This window comes from Hippopotamus amphibius, chromosome 7, assembly GCF_030028045.1.
Source record: "Hippopotamus amphibius kiboko isolate mHipAmp2 chromosome 7, mHipAmp2.hap2, whole genome shotgun sequence".
Lineage (NCBI taxonomy): Eukaryota > Metazoa > Chordata > Mammalia > Artiodactyla > Hippopotamidae > Hippopotamus > Hippopotamus amphibius.
The window spans coordinates 105,525,255-105,538,037 of NC_080192.1; positions in this window are offsets into that span (position 1 = coordinate 105,525,255).

Sequence of the window (12,783 nt, forward strand, 5' to 3'; positions counted from 1 at the left end):
GAACTCCCACATCCTGTAACCCTTAGCAGCCCCTGTGTTCTGTAACCACCTGTAACTTATAGAAACTATGTAACCAATCGGTTAGTGTCAACTGTAACTATATGTCTTAACCTATAAAAGGAGAAGACTGGGCCAAAACAGGGCCCAGAATTTTGGAGCGTTAGCTCACCTGGGCCCACCGGCTCAATAAACCTGAGTTCTGCAACCCTCTGAGTGTGGTGCTTGGTTTCTTGTGGGACTGATTTCTGCAACAAGACACCCCCTACAATAAAAAGACTAACAAAGAAAAACAAAAAGAGGTTTAATAATACACGTATCAATACCCCTTGCATACATGGGAGATACCCAGGAAAACTGAACAACTCTGAAATGCCCCGAGCTGCCAACTTAAATAACATACATAGCTAAAGATAATAGAAGGGGGATGGGGCGGGGCAGGGGTGGGGATAGTTGTTGGAATTTACCAGGGAAAGCACAATAAATCAGGGTATTGTTAAACAGATTTAAGTCAATAGTCTTCTCTGTTGATAAGAGTTTCTAAAACTTTAGGGTCATCCCTCTCCTCCTGGTACAGAGAGGGAGACACACTTACAAATGGATATTTCCCTTATAAATGTAAATGTCTCTTAGAAAAGAGTAACTCTTACTCTGTTTTCAGAGCTTCCCCCATGTCTGCAGTTTCTTAAAAAATGGTCAGCTCAAAATAATCCTTATGTCAAATAGACATATTTTGGGATGGCAATTTCTGCTTTCCTTCACTCTCTTCTATAGGCAAATAGCACAGAAGTACCAAATCTGCAATGTCTGATATATTCTGTATAGGTTTTGCATTATGGCTTTTGAAAGTCAATATCGTTTACCCTTTTTGGTGGGAGGTGGGGTGGAGGCCATTACTACTACCTCTTTGTTATGCTTCATTAGTTAATATGGGCCAAATGTGCAATATTGGAGATATTTTATCTCTATTACTCTTACAGAACCCCAGTGGTAGATGTAATTGCAGAAATGTAATTCAGACCCAGTTTACTCAAAGTCACACACATAAGGAAAATATGCAATCAGATTTTAGTAAGTCTACACCTATCTAGACTACATTGCCATCCTGGACTCCACAAAAGTACATTGGGCTGGGCAGGAAGTCATAAATATTGATGTGTTGTTTTCTATCTTTTGAATCCCAGGTATGAGATTGAGGCCTTAGAATAAATGTCTTTCCCTTTTTCGATTTCAAATCTAAAATATTAACTTACACTTGATTTTGAAATTGGAAAGTAAAAACAGCAGTAATTCTAAGCCAGAGAAGTATCACAAAGCTACTTGATTGGTTCATAAGTGTTGATAATTACAGTTTATCCAGTGTTAGAATATATCACTTCAATTGCCTAAAACATGCTTACCCTTGCAAACCCAGTGTAAAACTCCCTTGTCTTTTCACTTGTTTACCACAATGAGCAGACAAAATTCCTGTCTCAAAACTGGAACGCCTTTTAAAGTTTCCCATATAACAACAGCTTTTCTTCTGATCTAGCTTCCAGATTTCTGTTTACCCACACTCCATAGAGCTAACCTTCTAAGAAATTTTCTCTTCTACTCAAACTGCCTTTCACTTCAGGCTGCCAGACTGCCTTCCCTGCCTAACACTAGCAGACTCTTAACAAGTGGCTGCCATCTCCATACCAGCCCAATAGTAACAGTAAACACTTAGACAACATTATGTGCCAGAAACTCTTCAGCCAATTAGAAAAATTACCTCATCTAATCCTCACAACAAGTCAATAAAGTGGTTACTGCTATGATTCCCATTTTACAGGGGAGGGAACTGAAGGACAGAAATGTTAATTGATTTTCCTAACATCATACAGTTTAATACATATCTGAACCAGGATTTGAACCAGGGCATTAGGCTGCAGAGTCCATATTCTTAACTACTGTTCCAACCAACTTTAAATCTCAAGCCTGATCCATTGATAAGCCTGGTAATATCTCTGTTCCCAGCCACATATTTTTTCCCATAAACAAATGCTTGTTGAATGCTGGTTTCATCTTATAAATGATTACTTAGAGCTTCTTAAATTGAATCCAGGCAGAACCCAAAGATGAACATCATGCTTGTGTACACTCTTTGTGTACGCTCTTTCTTGGTGGCTTTTGAATCTAAATATATATAGAAATGTTCACTGGCCCTATTACTCAATAGAATGTGCTGACTCCAACCATGTATGATATTATAGGAATTTTAAAGTAGTGAGAGCTATTTCCAGGCATGTCTATTTTGTTTTGTTTTGCTCTTAAGCATACACTGATTGCATTTAAAAACCTATTGTCATTCTTTTTTCTTCTCTTCCTCCACTTCCTCTCTCTCTTCCCTTCTTTTCTTTTTTCTTTTTTTCTTTTTTGTTTTCCCCCTTACTTCCCTTCACGAACAAATTAGGCCAAAAGAGAACAGATGGGCTGAGCAAAGTAGGCATCCTTATGGGTCTGGGGGGACTCCCACAACCTGGCACAAGATTTGAGCCAAAGCAGGATAAAGACAGTAATGGCAGTGACCCTGCCTGGGGCACTGGAGCCTGGGTAGGGTAAAGAAAGAGTCACTTTAGGAGGGCAGACAGAGCAGGGTAAGGAGGGTGTCACAAATGGGGTGGCAATTAGAGTAGCCTGGTGCAAGGTGTCATTGGCCAGCAGAGTAAGGAGGGTGCAGAGTAAGGAGGGTGCTCACACAAGAAGGCAGTGGCAGGGTGGCCCAGTATGGGGTCTTGGATTAAGAACTGAATGAGAAGGGGATTTTCATGGGAGTTAAAACAGAGGTAGGAAGAGGCGACTTGCTTATATGTAGGAGGGTGTTGATCAAATAAATAAATTTGATTTCTTGCTGTCAAAGAATACTTACAAATATAGAAAGAAACCTGTGGTATTGGATTTGGATTGCTGATAGTATAAATATAGTTATCAACATACAGAGATAGGTATAGAAATAATATAGATGTAAATGTGAGTATGTCTAAATGTATGGTGCTAAGGGTTGAATGTTTGTGTGCCCTCAAAATTCAAACTTTTGAAGCCCTAATCCCCAGTGTGATGGTATTGGAGGTAGCATCTTTGGGAGGTAATTAAGTTTAGATGAGATCATGAAAGTGGGACCCTCATGATAGGATTAGTGCCCTTATGAGAAAAAAGAGATGAAAATTCTTTTTCCTTCTCTCTCCACAAGCACACACTGGGAAAAGGCCAGGAAGTGGGTTCTCACTAAGAAGTGAAACTTCTGGCACCTCAGTCTTATACTTTCCAGCCTCCAGAACTGTGAGAAATAAATGTCTGTTGTTTGAGCCAGCCAATCTACAGCATTTTGTTATAGCAGTCTCAGTGAACTATGAGATACATGTAGAGTAAGGTGGGTGGGAGCACACACATATGTATATGTGTATTTACCAGCTACATCCTGTGAGCCTAGGAGCAGCACCACCACAACAATAATCTAAATCTTAATCACAACAGTTCTAAATCTTAGATTTTTAAGATGACTGTGGGTAAATTTTCATAGATGTGAGATTATATTTGATCCTGGAATTTGGTTAGATAGTGATTTTTTTTTTTTTCTTTTAAAAAAGAACTTTAGGTTCAAGTAACAGTGGCAGCACAGACAATAAGGTAAACATGTTTCCAGTTTGAGGCAGTCCCATGGTCACTATATGGGTAATAAAAAGCTATGGACTTACTTTTCAGGGTAAAAATATAATGTTTACAATCACCCCTCTCTATTCATGGGTTCTGCAGAAATAGAGTCAACCAACCATGTAGGGAATTTGATCCCGTGGACTGTGGATATGCAGGACTGACTCTATCACACCATTTTACACGAGGAACTTCGGCGTCCTCAGGGTTTAGTATCTGCAGGGCTGGGGGGGCGGGGGTAGGGTGTGGAGCTAGAACCAGTTTCCCTACCAATACCAGGGGATGACTGCACATCCTTTTAGAGAATCCATAAAGCCTCAGTGCTCATCCATTGCCCCTTTCCCCTCACCTAGATGTCCTAGGTGATAGGAACTGGTGTGTAGACAGACTCTCTTGGATACATCAAGTTATGCTGATTATTTGAAGCTAAGTGATAGAGTGGCAAGCCTTGAGTGTTAGGAGGATAGATAATACAGAATTCTAACAGGTTGACTGTCTGAAGGAGAACTCACTTCTCAAAAAGCTGACTCAGGAGTATCAGCAAAAGAAGTATAGAGGGCTTAAACTAAAAAATTAAATAAATATTGGTCCTTAAGATGCCCTTTGACTAATCAAATAAACAGGTTTTTTTTTGTTTTGCTTTTTTGCTTCTTAGCTTTATTTAGCTATAGCTATAAACTCTTTCTTATTCATAGACATCCAGAAGTAGAGTACACTTATTATGAATAATAGGAATATTTACCTCAGTAAAACTCAAATGGGACTGAGGGGGCCATACAGGTTTAATAAGGGATGATTAACATTGATTTTAGGCCACAACACATTACTATGGTTTCTTCCTTAACCATAGCCTTTATTTCCAAGGCACTGCAATAATTCAGATCATCCTAAATAGTAATTAATTCACTCATCAACTCACATACTAAGTCAGGAACATTGTTGATTATGTGTAGAGATGAATGAAATAGGTCCTTTGCCCTTAGGAATTCAAGGTCTAGTTAAGGAATCAGGAAAACAAGCCACTGACAGGATGACACCTGATCTCCTATGCCCATGTCCTGGACATCAGTTAGCATTCTCCCTGCCCAGAAACCTTATCTCATTTCTCTACCTCTAGCAAATAAAGAAGTGACCAGAGTTCCTATGGGTGTGTGGCAGTAGTCTTGTTATGGCATAGCTGTCCCCTATTAAATATAGGATCTGAGCCATAAAACCACTATTTTTTTGGCATTTAATTGATTAGGTCTTAGTACTTTTCTGGTGACCTAAAAACACTGATTCTACCACTAGTGAGTACCATTTTTCTGGCCATGTTCCGAAATCTGATTTATATCAAAAAAAGTCATAACCTGTAAACAAATTCAAGAAATGATCAAATTCAACAAAATATTCTAGAATTGTTGGGTACCAATAAAATAGAGCAAGAAAGTTTTACAGGGGAAATGTGTTAAAAGTTAAATTCAATTTTAGAAGATACAGCATGCCATTTTGAGCTAAGACAAATAATTTTGCAAGTGGAAAAGAGATTCATTCTAACATGGTTGATTTTTCAGAGTCTTAAATCTAATATTACTAAGTTAAGTTAGCTCTTATTTAGAAAATAATACTTGGCAGGTGAAATGACACCTCATATTCTTTTTGAATGATTTTTAACTGTGGTCATCTTCCATGATAAGATTTCCGTTTTACATCTCATGCATTTAATTTAATTTCATACAAACTCTTGGTAAGTCGACTTTTCTAAAGAAAGTGTAAACCTTCTGGTAAGGAAATGTCTTTATAGCTTTGAAAGCCAACTCCTTTGAGATAGCTCAGAAAAACAAGACCACCATGCATATTTTATTAATTACTGTCTTCAGTGGATGGGATAACTGCCAAATACCGACCAAAAGTTAAACAAAATAAGGAATGAGAAAGGTAAAGGGGTCAAGTAAACAGAAACTATCAAATGCTGGTGATATAAGTGGTCAATTTTAATTTTATTTTTCTTGTTATTCTGTTTTCTCTGGGAACAATATGCAATAACATTGGAATTGCCCAAACTTTGGATAAGGAACTAAAGCATTCCACAATGATAGGCAAGAGAAAATCACATAGTATATCAATATACGGATCCCACTGCCTTTACTTTCTGGTATGTACTTCTAAATTTGAATTTCTAGAGATGGAAAATCACATTGCAATAAAATACAAAATCATATAGCCATTGTTCTCCTTACAATCATGTTCCTTACAAAGTTAATATAATATTCAGATAAGATAGACTTAATGGCAAAATATTTTTGGGATATGTTGAGTTAAAGAGAATTAAAGATTTTTGTAGCTACCAGCCAAATTTTTAAAGATTGCATGCATGTTAGGTAGCAGAGATAATATAGATTCAAGTAAAGCTAGGCAGGTATGTGATCTGCTTTTTTGAGTTAACAGTGTATTACTGACACATTTTCAGATCTCTACATTAAAATCTAGCTCATTTTTTCTCACTGGCTGCCTCGTACTTAAGCATATGTGAACCATCAATGATTAAACTTTTGTCTCAGTGGATTTTTTCTGAAGTTTGCTCTTACAAAGTAGCCAAGAAAATGGACATATGAATAGCTCTGTGTAATCTTCTTTTCTTTAAATAAGAGAGTCTTAGCAGTGGATTTGTATATTCAAATGCTATCCATTCATATATTCTTTCTTTCATTGAACAAATATTTATTGAATGCCTAGTATGTACCAGGCATTGTTGTAGGTGTTGAAGACTCAGTGATAAAAAAGTGCTCTCTTGGAATTTACCTACTATAAAAGGAGACAGTCAATAAGAATGTAGGCAAATAAACACAGAATATAATGGCAGGTTGTAGTAACTACGGTGAAAATTTTGAAAGAAAGGCAAATAAAGCACATATATAATGATAGGGTGTAGGATTGTTATTTTAGATAGTATGGTAGGAAAGTCTGAGGAAATAATATTCAGGCAAAGTCCTGAGTGACTTGTGGCAGACAAGTCATGCCATGAACAGAAGCAAAGGATTTCAGACAAAAGTGAAAGCAAGTGTGAAAACCAGAGTGAGGGCACTGGTTTGAGGCAAAGCAAGAAAGCGAGTGAGGATAGACTGCAGTGAGGAGACAGAAGGAAGAGAGGTTAAGAGATGAAGTCAGAGAATTACACAGGGCTAGATCGTGTAAGATCCTGTGTTCCATGCAAAGGCAATTAGATCTTACAGTTAAGTGTGAAAGGAAGAAGTAGGAGAGTTTTCAAGGGAAGTTAGAGGGAGGATCTGTGGGAAGGCAGGGAGAAGTTGGGTGGGGGTGGGTGTGGGAGAGACATGATCTGATCTGGCTGCTCTGAGGAGAACATACCACAGGGAGAGAGGTTGGAGGTAGGGGACTCTTAGGAGGCTACTGCGTTAGTTCAACCTAGAGATTATGATATGTTGGAATAGGACTAGGTGTTAGTAAGTACCAGTGTACTCTTGATGTATTTTAAAGGTAGAGCAGAGAGGATTTTCTTATGAACCAGGTAGAGAGTATGAAAGTGAGGTGGATAACTCCAAATTATAAATATTTTAAATTTTAATAAATAATGCTTAATTATTTAACAAAAAATTTAATTATGCACTTGCAAATAGTGAATAAAATAATCCACTTGACTTTACCCTTATTGGTATTAGATTTATCAATACGTCTAACTTTTGCCAGTATAATGAAGAAAGAATTACTATTTAAAATTAGTATTTTCATGAATATTAGAGGGGTTGGATACAATTTATGTGGTTATTTGCATCTGCTATTTCTAAATTGCATGGGGGTGTTTTTTGTCTTTTTGGGGGGCTATTAATTGGTGTCATTAACTTATAGAAAATGAATATATTATTGATATCAACTCCTTCCCTTAAATAACTTGTAAATATTATCTCATTCTCATTTGATTTAAACTTTATAGTGTCTCTTGAAATAAAGAAATTTTAAGTTTCTATATGAACATTTGTTTGTTTATTTTGTTTTTGTTTTTGTTTGGCTTTATTATGAGACCTCACCTTACTATAGATTATTATTTAAAATCTTATTCTTTTAAGAATCGGACACATATGATGAATTTCAACTAGAACCACAAAAGACCCCCAAATGGTCAAAACAATCTTGGGACAGAAGAATAAAATTGGAAGCATTACACTTCCTTATTTCAAACTATATTACAAAATGAAAGTAATCAAAAAAGTATGGTATGGCATGAAAACAGACACATAGACCAATGGAATACGATAGAGTTCCTAGAAATAAACCCATATGTTTGCATCAACTAAATTTTAACAAGGGTGCCAAGGATACACAATGTGGATAAGATAATCTCTTCAATAAATGGTGTTGGGGAAATTAGATATTCACATGTAAAAGAATAAAAATTGGATTCCTATCTTACAAAACTCAGAAAAGTTAACTTGAAATGGATTAATGACTTAAATATAAGACCTGGAACCATGAAACTACTAAAAGAAAATATAGGGAAAAATCTCTTTGACATTGATCTTGGTAGTGATTTTTTAGACATGATACTAAAAGCACAAGGTAACAAAAGTAAAAATAAGCAAGTTGGACCACATCAAACTGAAAAGCTTTGTACAGCAAAGAAACCAATCAACAAAACGAAAAGGTAACCTATGGAAAGGGAGGAAATATTTGTAAATCACATATCTGATGGGGATTAATATCTAAAATATGTAAGGAACTCACATAACTCAAAGGCAAATAAACAATCCAATTCAAAAAAAATTAGCAAAGGACCTAAACAGAAAAATTTCCAAAGATGGTATACAAACATCCAGCAGTTACATGAAAAGATGCTTAACATCACTAATCATCAGGGAAATGCAAATCAAAACCACAATGAAATGTCACCCCATACCTGTTCAAATGGCAATTATCAAAAATACAAATGACAGTAAGTGTTGCTGAGGATAGAGAAAAGGGAACCATTTTACATTGTTGATAGGAATGTAGACTGGTATAGCCAGTATGGAAAACAGTATGGAGGATCTTCAAAAATAAAAAAATAGAACTATCATATGATTCAGCAATTTCACTTCTGGATAAGATGAAAGGAAACAAAATGAGTATCTTAAAGAGATATCTACACTCTCATGTTCAATGCAGCATTATTCACAATTGCCAAGATTTGGAAATAATCTAAGTGTCTGTTGATGGATACATGGATAAAGAAAATGTGGTAATAACACAACAAAATGTTATTCAAACCACAGAAAAGAAGGGAATCTTGCCAATTGTGACAACATGGATGAACCTGGAGGTCACTATGCTAAGTGAAATTAGCCAGACAGGGAAGTACAAATACTGTACGGTATCACTTTTATGTAGAATATATTAAAAAAAATCAAACTCATGGAAACAGAGCAGGGAATGGTGGTTGTCAGGAGCTGGAGGGTGGAGGAAATGGAGAGATATTGGTCAAAGAGTACAAACTGATAGTTATACAACAAATAACTTCTGAGGATCTATTGTACATCATGGAAAGTATAGTTTAATTAACTTGATTGTGGTAATCATTTCATTATGTATAGCATATCAAATTATCACATTGTACTCTTTATATATATACAATTTTATTTGTCAACTATACCTTAATAAAATCAGTCAATCACTAGAGAACACAGAATATTCCACAGGTGGCTGGAAAAGAGTTAACAAAAAAGAAGGATAATGCTAAGAAGAGAGGGCACTTCTGGGCCGATCAGAGGGTGCTAGATGACTTCTTTCTCAGGCTATTGGTTAATATCAAGAATTATATTTCTAGGCTCCTACAGTGAAGCCCAGATTTGGCATGAAGTCATTTAAGTGCCCTTATGCGCCAGCCGCTATGTGGAGATAAAGGTGACACAGTCAGGGAAGAGTCAGGCTTACGATTTCAAACAGAAGGAAACTGTGCAGTTGGTAAAATGCAGGGGAAAATCTCCAGCTTCAGCAGCCTCTACAGCTGCAGAGATATTTTTAGACTGAATCAAGCCCTACTAATTATCTTGGCATTCTATGGTGATCATTTAATAATTAAATAAGCAATCAACATTGACTGTATAATTAAAAAGTAGTTATGTGATATTTCTGACCATAATTTAGTAACTAAAATTAGTGTCTCATGCAATTGTTTGTCACTGTAAACATATTTTTTCAATATACATTACCTTATCCTCATCTTTCAAATGATAATTTTTCTTTATATCTTTATTGACATTTAATATCATTAGGAAATCAAGAGACCTATGACATCATTCAGTCCTGATTCTCATTCCCCAATCTCTAACTCTGCTCTATTTTATCTTCAAAGAAGTAGTCCCAATGGATGAGTCACTTGCACGAGTTCACATGCAGCTTTACAATCATGGGTTTACATTCCCATTCAAGGAGAAGCTAGGTACTCAGTGAACTAAGACTACATAATTTAACAATTCTGCAGTAAATAATACTCTTCTGCTTTCTGTAACAGGGAGTTAAGTGACATATAGAATAAGTATATAAAAAATGGGCAATGAATAATCTGATGAATGGATAGAGATAAAGCCATAGATAGTAATAGTATCAGCATTCATGCGTTCCAAATTCTTTAGACTCCAAATTCATAAAGATGATAAACACATTTTTTCATATTCAGAAAGAACATCCTTATTAAACTTTTGACCAACTTAAATCACATTTTTAAACCTTAAATTTCTTACTGTCAGTGAAGATGTTGAGTGTACTTCTTTTGTTTCAGAAAGCCCTCTTCCAAAATACCATATAAATGCCTTATATCAGAACACTGGCACATTTCTAAATGCGGTTAAAAAAAAAGCATTGCTGTCTACATGAAAGGAACTATTTAAGCCAAACCATTTGCCCTTTATACTGAAGAAAACAAATCCTATGTACTATGACCTCACCAACTAGATATAGTAAGATACAGGGCACTAGCTAACCATTCATCCTCACAGTAACTGCCTGTCCTACATAATTGGTGACTATATAAAAACAAACTAAATACTATTGCATAAACAAAAACTTTCAAATTCTAATGGAGAAAAATCTAGGTATCTAGGATACTTCACATCACTTTTCTTGTTAAAATTAACAGCAGTATCTTAATACTCTATGAGTGGAATTAGCTCACATTTTGGCTTCTAATACCATTTACAATGTTAAACTAATTATAATAACTAGTTCAGCTCACTAACTCTGGAAATTTCTTCATATTGCCAGAGCTAAAATAAAATAAATGTTCTAGAATCTTGCTATACAAAGTGTGGTCCATAGACCAACATCATGGACATCACCTGGGAGCTTGTTAGGAGATATCAGGCTTCAATCCAGATTTAGAGATTTCAAATATACATTTTAACAAGATCCCCAGGTGATCTGTGTGTACTTCAAAGTTTGAGAATGAACATCTTAGGAGACATGGATAAACACATATTCTGCTCCTTCCTGTCAATTTCTTCTAATGCAAATCTCTGATACATCTCCATTTCCATTCCTGCAGCCCCTAGTTATTCACATCAACTTCGTGTTTACAAAGATTCTTTGGGTCCATTTACTTGTTATAATTCTCTCTTTCGGTTGACTATCTGGGTTCCTATCCATCCTCTGAGTCCATAATCAGTCTCTACTTCTCTCATGCCTTGTTGATTTTCCTTGGTTTACCTATCCCATCCTCTGCCTCTCCATGGTTTCTCCACTCCTAGCACACACATGCATACTTATTTGATTTACCTTCTTGGCCTACATAAGATCATATTTTTTCTTTATGTTCAAATACATTGAAGTATAAATTTCTTAATTAGAAAAAGAGAAAAACATGTGAGAGATTTTTAAAAATTGTTTTCATGTGCACCTAACACTTTGAAGAATATCTGAGGATTCTTTGCTATGCCAAAGACTTTGCCAGTTTAGAAGCACAAATACAAGTATAATATCTTTAAAGACCAGATGCCAAATAATGTTTAAAACAAAAAAGAACAATCACAGAATTTAATGGTGATGTTATACTTCAGTTCCAAAAGTCAGTATTGGTTGGTCAAATATGCTTTGCACTTCTATCTCTGGCATTTTGAAAACATGACAGACCAGTGCTATCTGGAGTGAAGCCAAAGCCCATATTGATTTAAAACTATTTATCAATAGCTACTAATAATCCATGAATCAAACCACAACTTATTCCATTAAAGATCACATTTAACTTGTTTGATGGAGGGAAAAATGTTTTTCACTGATTTTTGAATTGTTTTTATTTCATTAACCAGACTTTAAAATTTTTTTCTTGACCTAATGGAGATATAGATCTGTACAAAATTTACCATTTTTATTTTAGATATGACAAAATACAGTGATAAAACGAGGTACCTATATATCAGTTGATTTCTCTACCATATTTATCACTCTTATGAATCTATGTTAGTTACTTACATTGATGACTTTATTTTTTCCAGTTTATTTTGTCTGTCTAAATCCTGCTAATAAAGTGTATTTAAGATGATTATGAAGAACAATAAACCATAGATAAAGTTCTTGTCCATAGATGAAACCACAAACTGACAGTCAGGAGACCTGAATTCTAGTTCAAATCTTCAGCTTTGGCAAGTATGATATCATTTCTGATGGCCAATTTCCTAATCCCAAAATTTAAGGATTCATATAGACATTCTATATGGTCTTCTTTGTGGAAAACTCTTGGTTTCCTACCGTAGCTAAGATGTTCAACCCTTTCAAATTTGGGAGAAAGTGTTCTTAAAGCACTTTTTCTGTGTGTCTGACAACTCTTCCTTTTTGGCAATATTTTCCTGCTGCACTTAGTTTATTGCTCTGGATTTCTGGGCAGAGAGCCTACTTTGATTTTATTTTTGTTTATGTTCACTGTCTTTATTTCTATTTTTGAGTCTGAAGCTTCATAAATATATTATTACACACTGTAAAATTGGATAATAATACTATAAAATTGATTTTCTATATTTGCACATTCCTTGAAAACCTTGGGTATTTACTGCAATTAGTCTAATTCTTCAAATATAAGCTGTCACCTTCTCCCTTGCCTGAAGCACAGCAGCAGGAAGTACAAATCACACTCAACAGCTTGACACCAGGAGG